The 16,703-nt window shown below is 46.1% G+C and overlaps 1 protein-coding gene and 1 long non-coding RNA gene across 2 annotated transcripts in view; one reads left to right on the top strand and one right to left on the bottom strand.

Annotated features, from left to right (window-relative positions):
• Nucleotides 1-16,703, top strand: part of LOC129453464 (uncharacterized) — a 127,753-nt gene that overhangs the window by 97,677 nt on the left and 13,373 nt on the right. The gene's annotated exons all lie outside the window — the stretch shown is intronic.
• On the bottom strand, nucleotides 986-2,864 carry LOC129438639 (uncharacterized). The gene is made up of 3 exons (XR_012365882.1): nucleotides 2,684-2,864; nucleotides 2,101-2,244; nucleotides 986-1,801 (listed from the first exon to the last, which is right to left on the bottom strand). It is a non-coding gene; the product is annotated as an uncharacterized lncRNA (long non-coding RNA).

Genomic DNA, 16,703 nt, shown 5'->3' with positions numbered 1-16,703 from the left:
CCAAGAAGTCCTCGCTGCAGCTTGCAGCGCGATGACGTGGTGGATTAATCCAGTACGTAGTGGATGTTCAAACACGCATGCGCAGTGAATATAAATCCAAATCCAGTGCTCGGTTGTGTATTTAAACACAAACATTAACACGCTTGCCGTCAAATGCCGATAAACGTGCTGTTGTCCTAGATTAGTTAATAAGTTTACGTGGATACCCACGTGCAAAATAAAACAATTTTCGCGTGTTCAGTGCAGTTATTTTCACATAATTTATCCATAAAAGCTGATCGTATTGAATGAGTAGGCTAACGTTACCCCTTACGAAAATTAACCATGGTTTTACTACAGTTAAAACAAAAAAAAAAACATGGTACTGTAGTAAAACCATGGTAACTACAAAATAACAATAGTTTTGATAACCGTGGTTTTCAAAAACAATAGTTGGTGTAGTAAAACCATGGTTTTGCTGATAATCACACCAAAAACTATGGTTACTACACTTTTACCACAATAAAACCATGGTTAATTTTCGTAAGGGACTGTAAACTCATTTTACATTTTTAGCATTGTGTAATGTATTATCTTAACATGTGGTAATGTTAAGATGTATTAAACAATCATCTTTAAACAACAAGATAAGGTATATTAGCAATGATACATGTAACGTTTTAATCAATCATTTATTTGAGTGTTGTATTGAAGTTATTTAAAAAATATTCTATTATATATATATCTATTCAAGTTACTGTTAAATGGAAACAAAAATAACTTGTCATTTATTTAAGTTGTTTGTTTATTTAACTTTTACCCCACAGCTTGTTCAATTCACTGATGATCAGTGACTGCAAATATTAAAACATTTTAACAATAAACATTAGGCCTAAACATGAACTTAGTGAAAACTCAGCTAGTCATCTTTCTGTGATTTACTGTTTTCTACATTAACTCATTCTACATAATGTAAACAACATTCTGTAAAAAAAACATTGATATCTTTAATATTGAATCAGAATCAGCTTTATTGCCAAGTATGTTTTTGTCACATACAAGGAATTTGTCTTGGTGACATGTTACGGACATAAATAGAATGACTAAGTTAAATTAAAGACAATAACACACTAGTAATATAAAAACAAAAATAATTTAAATAAGCAGCATGGTACAGTAAGTATATATAAGTATATGTATATATATATTCTCCTTTTTTACAATTGTGTGTAGTGATGCCTGTATGGATGTTCAGATGCTGTTGTTGTACAGATAGATAATAGGTGATATTTACAGTAGCATAGTTTAGAATGGTAGTTTCAGATGTACAGTATGTGGTGAATATACAGTTATGACAGGTGTGGAAGTTATGGGTGCTTTAATTGTTTAGGTATATAACCTGAGGAACAAACTGTTGTTTATAGTGTTCAGTGCTTTGTAGCGCCGGCCAAAGGGCAAAAGTTCAAAGAAAAAGTTGGCTGGGTGTGTGGGGTTGACTGAGTAAAATCATGTCAAATGTCAAAATCAATGTGAAAGTAATGAAAATAACACTTTGATGCTCATTATATCATAATTACATTTCAAGACTTATCCTGTTTTTTCACAGGCAGGGTCACATATAACTGACTGCAGTCAGCACAGGTAAAGCTTTTGTCACAGTTTGATCTTAAATAGTTTAAAGTCAGTGCCACGCCACCACTGCTTTACTGATGCAGAATAGATGAACAATTCATCCCTGGGACACCCTTCCTCCAACTCGACCTGGTGGACAGTTTGTAAATAAATCTCTACACCCCGGAGAATGTGTTCCAGTTGACAACACCTATTTTAAGAAAGAGAAGTAAATATTAAAAATTAACAAATGTATAGTCTAAATCTAGGGATACTTTATATGAAATTAGAATAAAAACACTGTTACTATAAGCACACACACACACACACACAGACACACACAGACACACACACACACACACACTTACATTTACACGTTTGGCAGATGCTTTTATCCAAAGTGACTTACAGTGACATGTTTTAATTAGTATGTGTGTTACCTGATGATATTTGCTAATAGTGTAATGCTCTAATTGAGCTATGGAATTTTTTTTAAATTAAATAACTTACTGTCAAGCCAGACTACATGAGCCTTTTCTCTGAAAGATGCTTTACTAACAACATAGTGAAAAAGCTGGCATGTCAACAGTCTGATAAAAGCCACATCTCCATCTTCTTTAATGAGCAAGGGCATCTTGCCAAATCCAGTCAAATCTACAAAAAAACAGTCAAATCTCAGTAAGTTGAACTTTTCAAATAAAAATGCAAAGGATTGTTAACATACAAGTACTAAGTCTCTTTTATAAAAAATCCAATCCAGATGTATTAATTTAAGATTAAGTGGCACTGGTTACAGTATGTGCACCTATTACTGGGCAACTGTCCTTTAAAAAACATTCATCTAGAACAATGCAATAGCATTAGTTAGCCTAAAAAAAGCATTAGTTAGCCTAGCAAAATCAGGTTAGTTTTACATTAGACCTACAGTCTGTCCACGCGTGGCATTATGTTCTGAAGTAACGTTATGATTAAAATGAGAATCGCTGTTAGCATATTAAGTCACCTTTATACCGCTTCGGACACATAACACTAACGTTACACAAGACTATACATGTTGAAACAACAAATCAGTAAATAAAGATTAATTACCTACCTTTATACAATCACTGTTGTTAAATAATCCTTCGTTTTTCGGCAGATTCTTCTTGAAATACCAAAGCACGTGCGATTGTTCATCAACAACAACATAGCACCGCGCATGCGCGTAATATTATATTCACTGCGCATGCGTGTTTGAACATCCACTACGTATTGGATTAATCCACTACGTCATCGCGCTGCAGGCTGCAGCGAGGGGTGTCTCGAAAAAACCCCGCCCAGCCGTCAGTCAGCGGGAGACGCTAGAGCTTGCTAACAGCTTATCACGCCACTCAGCTTTGTTTAATTTCAAAAGTCAACAATGGCACAAGAAGAAGTGTGTTTTTGGATGTAAGGAGAAAACATCCAGCCTCATGGAAACAATGGAGATAGTTTATTATCCGGATGAGCAGCGGAGTTTTGCGTGTGTGTTTGATGCTGTGGATTTTCAAAACCGGGTCATGACGAGTTACACGTGGTAAGTAAGACTTCTGTCTTATGTTGGAAATAGGCGTGTGTATATTATATAAATGACACGAACATGTAGTGAATCATAAGTTAAAACAGTGTTGTATAGTGTTGCATGACTCGTGCTCGCTCCTCCTGCGGTAGTGGCTCTTCCTTCTTCATTTTTTCGTACGTTATCAGAAAGATTCTGTAGAGCTGGTCTTTCTTTTGTAGATCTGGTTGAACTAGGGACTCTTCGGAGATATAAAGGATGTCGTGCTGCTCTATAGGTACTCCAGATTAACATCAGAAATGCAGAAACAGCGTGTGTTACGTGAGCTTTAATGTAAATAAAGCAACAATAAATTGAAGACAGACATACAGTAAACAGGGTGAACGTTAAAGTTGTTAAGTTGTGGGTGAACTATCACCCACTATTTAACAGGAATATCACTTTACCAGTGTTTGTGCAGAAATGCTAAACTTTGGAGAATACAGTATTTAACATTTATAATGTTATTAATATTAATCACCATGTATGGCAAATTTTGTTAAACATGATTTTATTCACATTTATTATTATTTTTAAAGCAGATAATGGCAGGATGGGAAAAAAGTGCAATGTACAGCATGTTACCTTGATAGTTACCAAGAGGTCTGCGTGCGTGTGCATTCAGAGCGATATAGAGTAGCTATATTAAAGCAACAAGCCATTGTGTGACGCTGGGCTTCACTTCTTTTGCTGTTTGACAGACGTTTGCATTTGCTGACTTGTATTAGTGTTATATTTTTGCTTCATGTATGCTTGCATGGTTTACTGTTTAGTAGTAGAGCAATGTTTTATAATGTTTTTATTTGAATGATTCTGTTTTAAATGATAAAAACATTTCCCTTTTGTTTCCATAAATAACATCAACATTAACCCCTGTAACATTTGTTGTATTATCATGTAAGTGGGAGCTTTCACAAACACATTTTTACCAACATTTTTGTGATGTTAATAAAAACATTGACATGGAGACCATTAAACACATATCTACTTGTGAAGACAATATAGCACCAACATAAATGAAAAGTATTGCAGAATAAAACAATAGGAAGAATAAAATAAATATATAACTAATAAACTTAATATATAAAACTAGTAAAAAAAATTGAAATAAACACAGGTGTATGTATAGTTGTGTTTAGATTTTAATACTGATAGAGAATCTGAAAGGTTGAGTTAATAAACAGAAATTAATTTATGAGCATATGAGCTGATGTTTATATTCAGTAAATAAAACACTTAATAGAGGAAAATCACAGTGTTTCCCCTAGGTTTACAGCTTTGGGGGGGATGGGGTTGGTTGGTTGGGTATTTATATACAGGGGTTAAATTGTGATTTGTTATGTGGGGGCTCTGTGGGGAGGGGTACTTTGAGGGTTAACATGTTTAATACTGATGACAGCAAAGCCACTGGTGTGTTTCAATGACATTCTGGACCTCTGATAGGATTTTATAAGTTTCAGCTTTAAATCTGTGCCAGAGGTTGACCCAAAATATTTTAAAAAGAGCGTCTGAACTTTTAATGATGCAAGTCTATGAGTTTTGACACCCTATATCCATTTGTTGCACATGGCATCATTATGCACAATTGATCAAACTTTGAAAGGAAGTTAAAAGAATCCACCTCCTTGAATAATTCTAGACGTAGATGCTACCGTAAAAGACTTAATTAACAAGAAAAGGTACAACACACAGTACTGTATCAGCAAATTAGCCATAAAGATTCCTATGCTGGTCAGCAGCACTATAGGTTTGATTTGTGTAATCGAAATACATTATTATTTTATTAAACTAAACAATGAGTTATATCCAGTGTTACCCAGTTAACATACTGTAATTAGATGAGTGACATACTTTAGTCTTCTATGAAGTATTCTCGACATGGGCACCATTCTTACCACCATCTCTCTCCCTCTCCTCTACAATGTTAAATGATCCTGCGTGCGCGCAGAGGCGATTCTAGGGTCTATGGGGGCCCCAAGCAGAAAATTCCCTGTGTGCAAGAAGTGTGCAAAACTTCTATTAAATGTCCTTTGCTTAACCCACTATTCTACAGTGCAACAGTTACTGCGAAAGATACATAATAATGTAATCATCATCATACCTAACATTATTAACATGTTTAGATGCATAAATGGCATAACATGTTTGGAAATAATGACAGCAGAGAAATATTTTCTACATTATACAATGATATCAATGATAAATAACTTATTTTTACAAGAATATTTTAAGAAACCAGTCATTTTATGACTGCTATACTAAATAATCTCAGTCATAGTTACTGCTAACTGTAAGTTAGTGTCCAGAGTTAAATATTAGTAAACTAAATATTAATTTCATATCTGAAAATACAGAACAGTAACACACACATCTGTTAATTTTCTCAACAACAATGCAATTCTATAGACTTGACAAAAGGTTTTCCTGAGATTTTTCCTCTAATGTTTGAGACCTGACAGGGTGAGGATGTAATTTGTCTTACCTCCCTTAAACTCATCATCTCTCCTTTCTTCTTCCCTTCCCCTGCTTTGCACAAAACATTTCTGATGTACAGCTACAGAAGCCAATAGTGATCGAGTCAAAATAGGATTAGCATTGTTATTTAGAAACTTTCTTTAGTCTCATCATGTTTTCGTAAGCTAACTAACTCGCGTGGCGTCTTTTGATTGCGGTTGTGCGCGAATGAACGCAAAGACACGCGTGGACATGGATACGTGTGTGCACGCGACAATGCGACGGCGTCGTCGCTTTTACAAGCGTAAATTGGGTAACTACTACACTGCATATAGATCCGTTTTTGCCGCGATTGTCTTTGTAAAGGATTGCACTAGGTAACTGCTTAAATTTAAACTTGATATTTACACTTGGGCACGTGCCTGACTGGAGCTGGACCGGACACATTAAACCACATGTGCGTACAGAGGGCTGCTCACTTTAGCGCCTTTTTGCGGTTAAATTGTTTTAAATCAATTCAGTGTTAACATTTGCAAGCCTTTGAAACACGTGCAAAATTTGCATATTAATCCGCGAATCAAATGCGAGCCAAACTGTGGGGGTTGTGATCTGTACGGATCCACTGCGACAGCACTACTGAATGATACAACGTCACCCATTCGCTACGTTCATTTTCGAAACTGGCAAGTTATCCACTTGGGTTGGATTTTGACTGGGCTAAGCCAATGTCAATCAACATTCCATCCAATCTAAATTTTGATATGCAGTCATGTTGAGTATTTATGTTCATCTACCTGAATAGCTGGCTATCCGAGAAACAAACTCGGGGGCCCTCTAGTTGCTCGGGGCTCCAAGCAGTTGCCTGCCTTGCCTGTTGACAAGGTGCACCTCTGCGTGCACGTTCTTGAAGCTGCTCTGAGTTTTTTCGCTTGAGTTGCATATTTTCAACTTGCGCGAAGACGTGTTTAAAGGGAAAAGTGTGTGTTTTCGCGACAATTGCGCCGCCCAATTCGCGTCATTCGCATCGCCTTGTGCGAGGACGCGTCTGATTGCGTCTGTGCATTGACTTTGTATGTAATCTACTCGCGCAAATTGTTGAACTTGCGTTTGATGGGTATGCCCCATAATGAATGGAAACACATTATTGCCTTCGCGTAAGTGCATGCACCACCGCAGCGAGTGTACACGCACAAGCGCAGCAGTACTGGCAAGAGCAGAGCCTACACAAATACATTGCTCATTCATTGTTCGTCAATGTCAGTTAATACATTTATATGATAAACAAATTTTTAATTTTGCATTTGTTGGAGAGAATAATCCTGTTTTTTTTTTACATATAATCTGTTGTCAGACATAAAACGAAATATAACTCTGCTGAAATCCTGATATATAAACACGATTTATAATCGTCTGACCAAATTAACATACATTTATATTGAAGCCTTACTGATGTTGCTACAGCATGATAGAGTTGTAAGAGAGCACATAGCGTGCGCAGTTAATTAAGCCGAACAGTAAAATATAAATGTGCGCACTCAATTGGATAATTGTAAACGGGCAAACACAGACAGAAAAGACATGCCATTGTGAAAATAAGATAAATAACATATTACTTGAGGGCTATAGTTTATATAGTTTTTTAAATAAAATTACAAATTGTTCTCTGGCACTATAAAGAAAATCAAATCAAATTTACTTTACCTTCAAGGGGGGCGGGTCGAGCCATTAGGAGGGCGGGGCACCCCCCTTATATAATGGTAGGGGAAACGCTGAAATCAACTGAATTGATTTAATTTCTGTGTTTCTGTCTGCTGCTGTTACAGATACAACCGAAGAACTGGAAATATATGAGGGAGAATCTGTCGATCTGAAGACTAAAGTTACAGACATACAGGGAGCTGAGAAGATAGAGTGGAAATTTAGAGATGAATTTGGAGATGGAGATGAATTTGGAGATGGAGATGAATTTGGAGATGGAGATGAATTTGGAGATGGAGATGAATTTGGAGATGGAGAAATTCTCATAGCTCAAATCAATCCTGCCAACAATATGTTCAGTACATATGATGGGGATAAAGGTCGATTCAGAGATAAACTGAAGCTGAATCATCAGACTGGAGATCTCAACATCAATAACTTCAGAAAGAAACACACTGGAGAGTATATACTGAAGATCACCAGAGGTGGAAAAACCACATACAGGAGATTCAGAGTGTCTGTCAGATATGAGTAACTCAAATCTTTTAGTGTAACAATGATTATAACTTGATATACCACAGGCCTGTTAATTTCTTTATGATTTGGTTGAGAAATGTTCCACAGGTGTTGATTATTTTTCTTATCAATAATTGATAATTGAATTATTTGAAAATAACGCACCCATGGGTATAAAGGCACTCCGCTTTCCGTCATGCCACATTACCACCTTGGGTGTGCACAGGGTGGCTACATGTCCTTAAAAAGTCTTAACCCTCTGGGGTCCAACCATTTTGGGACACTGTCAGAGGTTGTGACACGTTCTTACATTTGATCTTTTATCAGTTGCTTTAAAACATAATAATGGCAAGTGTCTCATAACACTGCGTTCAGCACAAACTGGGCTACAATATTTTATGAGCAACATGTATGTACATGTTTGTATTTTTGAGAGAAAAAATGTTTATGCATGTTTTTTTAAAAAGCAAAATTTTTAAGTCACTGATATAAGTCCACAAAACCCATACTAAACATGTTTTAACAAGACTTTTCTAAACAGAATCTAGTAGTCGAGTTTTTTCTTTAAAATGATGTGAAAATCATTCTGCCTACTCATTCACATAAAACAATATATTGATTTAGAAATGGTAAGATTGTTTAGAGGGGCCGTATGCGACAAGGATTGATTGACAGCTGAGCAACAAAAGACTCACATAATGAGCTGCATAATGAGCCTTTAGGCACGAATGTGAGAGGGAACGTCTCGGTTACGGATGTAACCCTCGTTCCCTGAAGGAGGGAACGGAGACGTCACGTCGTGACCGACGAATTGGGAACTCGCTTAGAGAGACCAATCTGCTTCGAATACTACTAAAACGCCAATGAACTTGGCATTGAGATATTTGCATAATGCTGGCGCCGCCCCGCCAGGTGCGTATATAAGGCGCACGTGCAAATAGGGAAATCAGCTTCTGTTCGCTGAGAAAGCCGGAAGGTGACCGGCCTAAACAGCAGGTGGCAGCACCTGTGGCGACGGGACGTGACGTCTCCGTTCCCTCCTTCAGGGAACGAGGGTTACATCCGTAACCGAGACGTTCCCTTTCAGTCGGTCACTACGACGTCACGTCGTGACCGACGAAGTGGGAATCCCTACCAAAACGCCACTAGGGGCTGACCTCTTCCAGTGTTTGCAAAAAACTCTCCAAATCCCCCTTAAGGGAATGGAGAAATAAGGCAGAAGGCCGGGCACTAGATGTTCCTTTCACCCCACAGTAGTGCCAGCGACTGGGAAGCGCCCTACCAGAGCGGGATAGGACACTGCGGAAGCCACCGCCCCTTTTAAGGGCTAATGGTGGGCGAAAGTCAACCGTAGTTGAGGAAAATGACAGCCGTGGCTGTGTAAGCAAAGCAGTGCTCTGCTAAGGGAAACGTGGGCTAGTAGGATTAACCCCACGGAATAATACTCACAAAGGAACCCGTTGGGATGCAATGTGGGGCCCAAGCCAAACACGTAGGTTCGTAAGAATACAGCTAGTGAAAGGCTGACAGCCAATGCTCCGCAACAAAGGCTGTCAAGGCAGTGGAGAGAGCAAATCAAACCCTTACGCATTTTTGCTCTGTTATCCTTCCATACTGAAAACTCAATTTGGAGCCTCAGTCGGAGGCTGCAAGCCGACTTGCGAGTCTGCTCTCCGTGCCCTCCCTGGTGAGGAAAGAACACGAGAGGATACAGGCTCGATACGAACATTGTAAAATCTAATGAACGTATTAGGTGTCGCCCAACCCGCAGCTCTACAAATGTCTGTCAGCGAGGAACCACGAGCTAATGCCCAAGATGAGGCAACACTCCGTGTGGAATGCGCTCTCAAATTAAGGGGGCAAGGAATGCCCTGCAAATTGTAAGCTAGGGCGATAGTATCAACTATCCAATGAGACATCCTCTGCTTAGTGACAGCTTTCCCTTTCTGCTGACCACCATAACAAACAAAGAGCTGGTCCGAGGTCCTGAAGCTTTGCGTGCGGTCCACGTAGAATCGCAGTGCGCGTACGGGGCACAACAAAGCCTCTGTTGGGTTTGCCTGCTCCAAAGGCAATGCTTGCAAGCTTACCACCTGATCTCTGAAGGGAGTGGTGGGAACTTTGGGCACGTAGCCTGGTCTGGGTCTCAATGTCACGCTCGAGACAGCAGGACCAAACTGAAGGCACGAATCGTCAACAGAAAATGCATGTAAATCTCCTATTCTTTTCACTGTGGCCAATGCCAGTAGGGTCAGAGCCTTCATAGATAAAAGCTTCAGACTCACAGACTGCAAAGGCTCGAACGGAGGACTCTGAAGTGCTTTCAGCACCATGGACAAGTCCCAGGGAGGAATAGAAGGGGGGCGCGAGGGGTTTAGCCTGCGAGCGCCTCTTAGGAATCTGATAACCAAATCATGCTGGCCCACTGATCTGCCATTAATAAGTGAGTGATGGGCAGATATAGCGGCAATATCAACTTTAATAGTGGAGGGTGACAGCCTACCGTCTAACCTATGTTGAAGATATAAAAGCACGATGTTAATAGGGCATTCTCTGGGGTCCTCGCGTTGCGAAGAGCACCAAGTGACGAAAAGGTTCCATTTTAACGCGTAAGCCCGTCTCGTAGACGGAGCTCGTGCCGCGTCGATAGTGTTAGATACCGCCTGGGGTAAATCACTTAAACCTTGCGCGCGCTCAACGACCAAACGTGGAGATTCCACAGGTCGGGGCGCGGGTGCCATAATGTGCCCCCTCCTTGAGAAAGAAGGTCCTTCCTCAGGGGAATCCGCCAGGGAGGGGCTGTCGCAAGGAGCATTAGTTCCGGAAACCAATTCCTGGTCATCCAATATGGGGCGATCATTAAAAGGCTGTCCTCGTCCTGCCTGACTTTGCACAGAGTTTGTGCTATTAGACTCACTGGGGGGAAAGCGTATTTGCGCATCCCCCGCGGCCAGCTGTGTGCCAACGCATCCACGCCGAGGCTGCCCTCGGTTAGTGAATAAAACAGGCGACAGTGGGTATCGTCCGGTGACGCAAATAAGTCTATCTGTGCACGACCGAACTTCCTCCAAATCAGCTGAACCGTCTGGGGGTGGAGTCGCCATTCGCCGGGGCGCGCCGCTCGGGAAAGCGCGTCTGCCGCTGTATTGAGCGATCCCGGGATGTAAATGGCACGAAGGGACCTCAGATGCTTCTGACTCCAAAGGAGGAGATGACGAGCGAGATGCGACAGGTGATGGTTGATATACGCTACAGTCGCAGTGTTGTCTGAGCGCACTAGCACATCTTTCCCTCGCAGCTCCGTAGCGAAGCGTACGAGTCCCAGATATACTGCCCATAACTCGCGGCAATTGATATGCCAATGCAACTGGGGTGCTGTCCACACCCCCGAAGCCGTGAGCTCGTCGTACGTGGCTCCCCAGCCCGTGTCGGAGGCATCTGTGTGTACAACAGCATGCCGGGAGACCTGTCTCATGGAGACACCGGCTCTGAGAAACGCGGGGTCTGACCACGGGGGGAATGTTAGGCGACACGCAGGTGTAATGGTTACACGGTGGATGCCGGCGCGCCACGCTCTCCTCGGGACTCGATCGTGAAGCCAACGCTGAAGCGGTCTCATATGGAGCAGTCCGAGCGGTGTCACGGCAACTGCTGCTGCCATACGCCCCAGGAGTCTCTGAAACTGTTTCAGAGGGACCGCATTCTTCCCTCGGAATGACCCAAGGCAAGTCAGAATTGATTGAACGCGTTCTTCTGTCAAACGCGCCGATAAATCGATCGAGTCCAGTTCCATACCGAGAAAAGTGATCCTCTGCGTGGGGCAGAGTTTGCTCTTTTCCCAGTTGACCCGAAGACCCAAACGGGCGAGATGTTGAAGTGTTAGATCTCTGTGTTCGCACAGCGTCCGCCGAGAATGCGCTATTATAAGCCAATCGTCGAGGTAAGCCAAAATGCGAACACCGCTCTCTCTGAGGGGCTTTAACGCCGCCTCCACTACTTTCGTGAACACACGGGGAGAGAGAGACAGCCCGAACGGTAAAACTTTGTATTGATATGCCCGACCCTCGAACGCAAACCGGAGAAACGGTCTGTGACGAGGGAGAATGGACACATGAAAATACGCGTGTTTCAGGTCTATCGCTGCAAACCAATCGTGGGGCGTATTGCACTGAAAATTTGCTTCGGTGTAATCATCCTGAAAGACCTCTTCTGAAGAGACTTGTTCAGGACACGCAAATCCAAAATCGGTCGTAACCCGCCGCCTTTCTTGGGAACTATGAAATACGGGCTGTAAAAACCCGATCTCATCTCGGTAAGAGGGATCGGCTCGATCGCGTCCTTCGCCAACAGGACTTCGACCTCTGCACGCAGTACATGTGCATCGGACGCTTTCACCGTGGTGAAACGTACGCCCGCAAATTTGGGAGTGTGCCGATTGAATTGAATTTCGTAACCGAGGCGGATCGTGCGTAAAACCCAACGAGACGGGCTGGGAAGCTGAAGCCAAGCTCCCAGGGACCGTACGAGAGGAATTAACGGCACAACCGGTGAACCCGCGGCGGGGCAGCGAGGCGGGACTGCCGGTGCGTCTGCCGTGACAGCATAAGCATCTACAGTATGTGTGTGTGTGACACTGACCTGAGCCCGCTGAGGGAGACGGTCGTCCGGCCTCCTCAGCGGAGGACGCAGACTCCGAAGGGTATGCTGGTGGCCCGGTCTCCGCAGTGGAGAACTCGAACTCCCCAGAACACCCGCTGGCGATAGAGGAGAGGGAGGAAGAGCATCTGACTGCCCGCTCACATCTCTCTCGATCCTCTGGAGACCTGGAGAAGGAATAGGAATGCACTCTTTTTGTGGTTTTGTGGGTGCCGGCTGAGAAGCCGGCGGAACAGAAACAAAACGAAACCAAAGATTCTCCACCCGGCCCTCTACCGGTGGAAGGAGTGGTGCCATCACCGTCTCCCGCAGAGTGATCCCATCCAAATCCAGGTCGCCCGTCTCAGGGCCGCTTCGATTTCCGTTTACCACGGGAAGCGGGTGGGGCGGGCGGGGCGGGCTGCCGACGGCTGTTCCCCCTCCGTGGCCTGGAAGATGTTCTAGCGGGGGGGGCGGAGGCAGCCGCCGGAGGGCGCCCTCGGCGAGGAGCAGACGGGGCCGCCGGCGCTGGAGGGCGAGATGCAGGTCGCTTGCGCCGGGGCATGATCTGAGCGATCGCTTCTGTCTGCTTCTGGGCGGCGGAGAACTGCTGGGCGAAAGACTCCACCGACTCACCGAAAAGACCCGCCTGGGACACGGGGGCGTCCAAGAACTTATTCTTCTCTATCAGGGGTCAAAAGTATGGGATTTCTCTTGCAGTTCGGGCCTCGGCCATCGGGCGGCGCCCAGCCCGGGCGTCCACGGGACCACTAAACTGACAGTTGCAGTTTAGGAAGTGCGATTCATCGGGCGACGCCCCCGGACCCCCCCAGTATGTCCACGGACCAGTTATTCGTCCACCGCCCCATTATCTAAGTGGGGGGGCTGCCACGGACCCACTATCTGTCCGTTTGCCCATTATTTGCGTGGATTGACCCCCTGACCCCAACTGACCGCACCCCCGACCCCCCCCATGACACGAACCCACTATTTGTCCATTTGCCCATTATCTGCGCGGATTGACCCCTTGACCGCCACTGACCGCCCCCCCGCCCCCCCCCCAATGACACGGACCCACTATTTGTCCATTTGCCCATTAGTTGCGCGGATTGACCCCTTGACCGCAACTGACCACACCCCCGACCCCCCCCCCCATGACACGAACCCACTATTTGTCCATTTGCCCATTATTTGCGCAGATTGACCCGATCTTCACCAAATTTACACCACGCGTAGAGCGTGCCTAGATCAAGACGTTAAGGGGTTCCCCAGTCGTATATTCCCGACCGATCATTTTGACCTCGCCCGATCTTCACCAAATTCGCACCGCGCGTAGAGCGTGTCGAGACTAAGACAGTGGCGCTGGTCCCACCCTCCTAGCTCGTTCCTGTGCCGAGATAGAGGCCTGACACTTGCATGTAAATAGTCTGCCAATGGACGAATAATGGGTTCGTGTCATTTTTTCTCTTTAGAGGCTCTGGGATTTCGACCGCACCACCGCGACACGGACAAAGCGCGGATAGCGTTAAAGTCACGTGCGTGTACGTACGACATGTACTTGACCGCACGTTGGTCGTATGCGCACGCAAGTAACCTTAACGTTATCCGCGCTTCGTCCGTGTCGCAGTAATGCGGTCGAAATCGCTGAGGCTCTAAAGGAAAAAACTGACAAAAATCCATTATGCGTCCATTGGCAATCTATTTGCAGGCAAGTGTCAGGCCTATATCTCGGCACAGGAACGAGCTAGGAGGGTGGGACCTGCGCCACTGTCTTAGTCTCGGCACCCTCTACGCGTGGTGCGAGTTTGGCGACAATCCGGCGAGGTCGAAAATTTGGTAAAAAAAAAACGACAGGGGGTACCCCTTATGGTTTTTTTGACCAAATTTTTGACCTCGCCCTAAACATGAGTTTTGTCACATAATTTCAACATTCAAACGACCGTAGCTCCGCCCCTGATTAGGCCAAGGAGACCCGCGCGCGTCCCGGTCGAATCGGAGTTATGGCGACACCGTAATCCCGCCGCGAACGCCGGCCGGCGCTCGGGAAACGCCCCTACAGCTCCGCTTCCGAGCGTCTCGGGAGTCTGCGCTTCCGGGGTCCGTCGTCTGGGACCTCGACGTGCGTGCGTGCCGAGTTTCGACCCAATCCGACCTTGACACGAACCCGCGTGCCGAATCGCGGGAAACTGTCAGGGCTCCCGCAAGGACGGGAAAAGTCGTAAGCTCGCCAAATTTGGTGCGCGGGCTGATGGAGAGCTCTGGCCCGACATATCCGAAACCCGCGCTGCAACGCCGCACCGCGTGCGCGCAGGACCGGCGCAAAATCCCAGTTTTAGGGTTCGCAACACTGCTCGTGAGAGGTTCTCGGCCGCTTCCTTCGGTGTCTCTGGCAGGCCCCCCGGTGGGATGTCACGCCGAGTCGACACGTCGCGCGACGTTCGGGGACCGCACGGGGGTCGCGACACTTTTCCATTAAACCAATGTGTTTTTCCGTAATGGGTTTGTGGACGCGCTCCTCGTGACCCCGCGCGGTGTCAGATGACCTCTGGGGGGCCCCTGATCGACATATCCGAATCTGGAGAACGTAGCTCCAAAATAAGACCAAGTTGTCCAAATGTTCTCAAAATCACTCATCATGATCCTGTTGATGGCCCAGACCACCACCCCATGTTGTTTGCCTTTCGAGCTCCGTTTCGCTAACTTTTTTTCAGAAGGTCCCAGGGGCCTGCGCTTCGAGGGCCCGTACGGCGGGGGCCCCAAGCGTGCGCGTGCCGAATTTGGACCCGATCCGACTCCGTACGCGAACCTGTTAATTTAGTGTCCAAATTGAGCAAAAACGGACAGGGGCGTCATTTTCACGTCGAACTCTGCGCTACAGGGCATGTGTGGGGACGTAAGCAGGGCCCGTGACGTCCGTTTGAGGTTCGGACCGTTTCCCAAAAAAGTAGCCTGCAAATGTACAAATAATGGGTCCGTGTCATTGGGGGGGGTCGGGGGGGTGGTCTGGGTGGACGTTCCGATAACATAATGGGCAAATGGACAAATAGTGGGTCCGTGTCATGGGGGGGGGTCGGGGGTGTGGTCAGGTGCGGTCAAGGGGTCAATCCGCACAAATAATGGGCAAATGGACAAATAGTGGGTCCGTGTCATGGGGGGGGGGTCGGGGGTGTGGTCAGAGGCGTCCGATTGGCCATTATGCGTCCCTTCTGTCCTGGGGGGCCGAAAAAGCAAAAGTGCAGAATCATCATTGATTTGATTGTCCACGGCTGACAAATAAGCTGTACGGTCCCTCGCCCATGTATTTGCTCTTACGCTGTGACCTTCGTAGCACGGAGGGCCAGATCCGTAGCGGCCCGGAGCTCCGAAAGCACAGCCGAGTCGTGTCCTCCCTTGTGCAGATCTCTCAAGGCCTTAGCCTGATGGACCTGCAGCAACGCCATAGCGTGCAGGGCTGAAGCCGCCTCTCCGCATGCCTGGTGGGCAGCCCCCGTTAAACCGGAAGACTGTCTGCAAGCACGGGAGGGTAGGGTTGGGCGGTCCTTCCAGGAGGGAGCGGTGGCCGGACACAGCTGCATCGCGACCGCACGCTCCACGGGGGGATCCCCGTATAACCCTTAGCAGCTCCATCGGTGAGGGAGGTGAGGGGGGAGGGCTGAAAAGACCGTAATCGAGGAGAAAACGGTAACTTCCAGGTCCTAGTCAGCTCCTTGTGCACCTCGGGGAAGAATGGTACCGGCGGAGAGGGTTGTGAAACCCGGGCAGCTCCAAAGAACCAATCATCCAGGCGGGACGGTTCGGGCTGAGGGGGGTGAACCCACTCTAACCCTACGGTCTCCGCCGCTCGAGCGAGCACGGCCACCATCTCTGGATCAAACTCCGGCGTCACGAGCCGTCCGGAGGGGGGAAGGACGTCAGGGTCCTCAGAGGGAGAGGGCCCACCCTCGGATGCTGCGGTCTCCGTGGACCCGGAGGGAGGCACGACAGATCCTGCAGACATCGCAGAACACGACTCTGCAGTCTCCATCGGCACATCAACCGGCTGTGGATGAGGAGGCTGAGAGCCGGAGGACGAATCCCCCGACCGGCTCAGCACAGTGATGCGAAGATCATCCTTTGAGAGCCTCACGGCCGCTCCGTGGCGGCGTTCGGAACCTCGCTGGACGTGGGTTGCGTTTTTCCCGGAGGGAAGACAACCGTCTCCGCAAATCCACAAGGGACATGTTCTCGCAGTGAG

This window comes from Misgurnus anguillicaudatus, chromosome 23, assembly GCF_027580225.2.
Source record: "Misgurnus anguillicaudatus chromosome 23, ASM2758022v2, whole genome shotgun sequence".
Lineage (NCBI taxonomy): Eukaryota > Metazoa > Chordata > Actinopteri > Cypriniformes > Cobitidae > Misgurnus > Misgurnus anguillicaudatus.
This window is presented reverse-complemented; position numbering and strand designations above follow the sequence as displayed.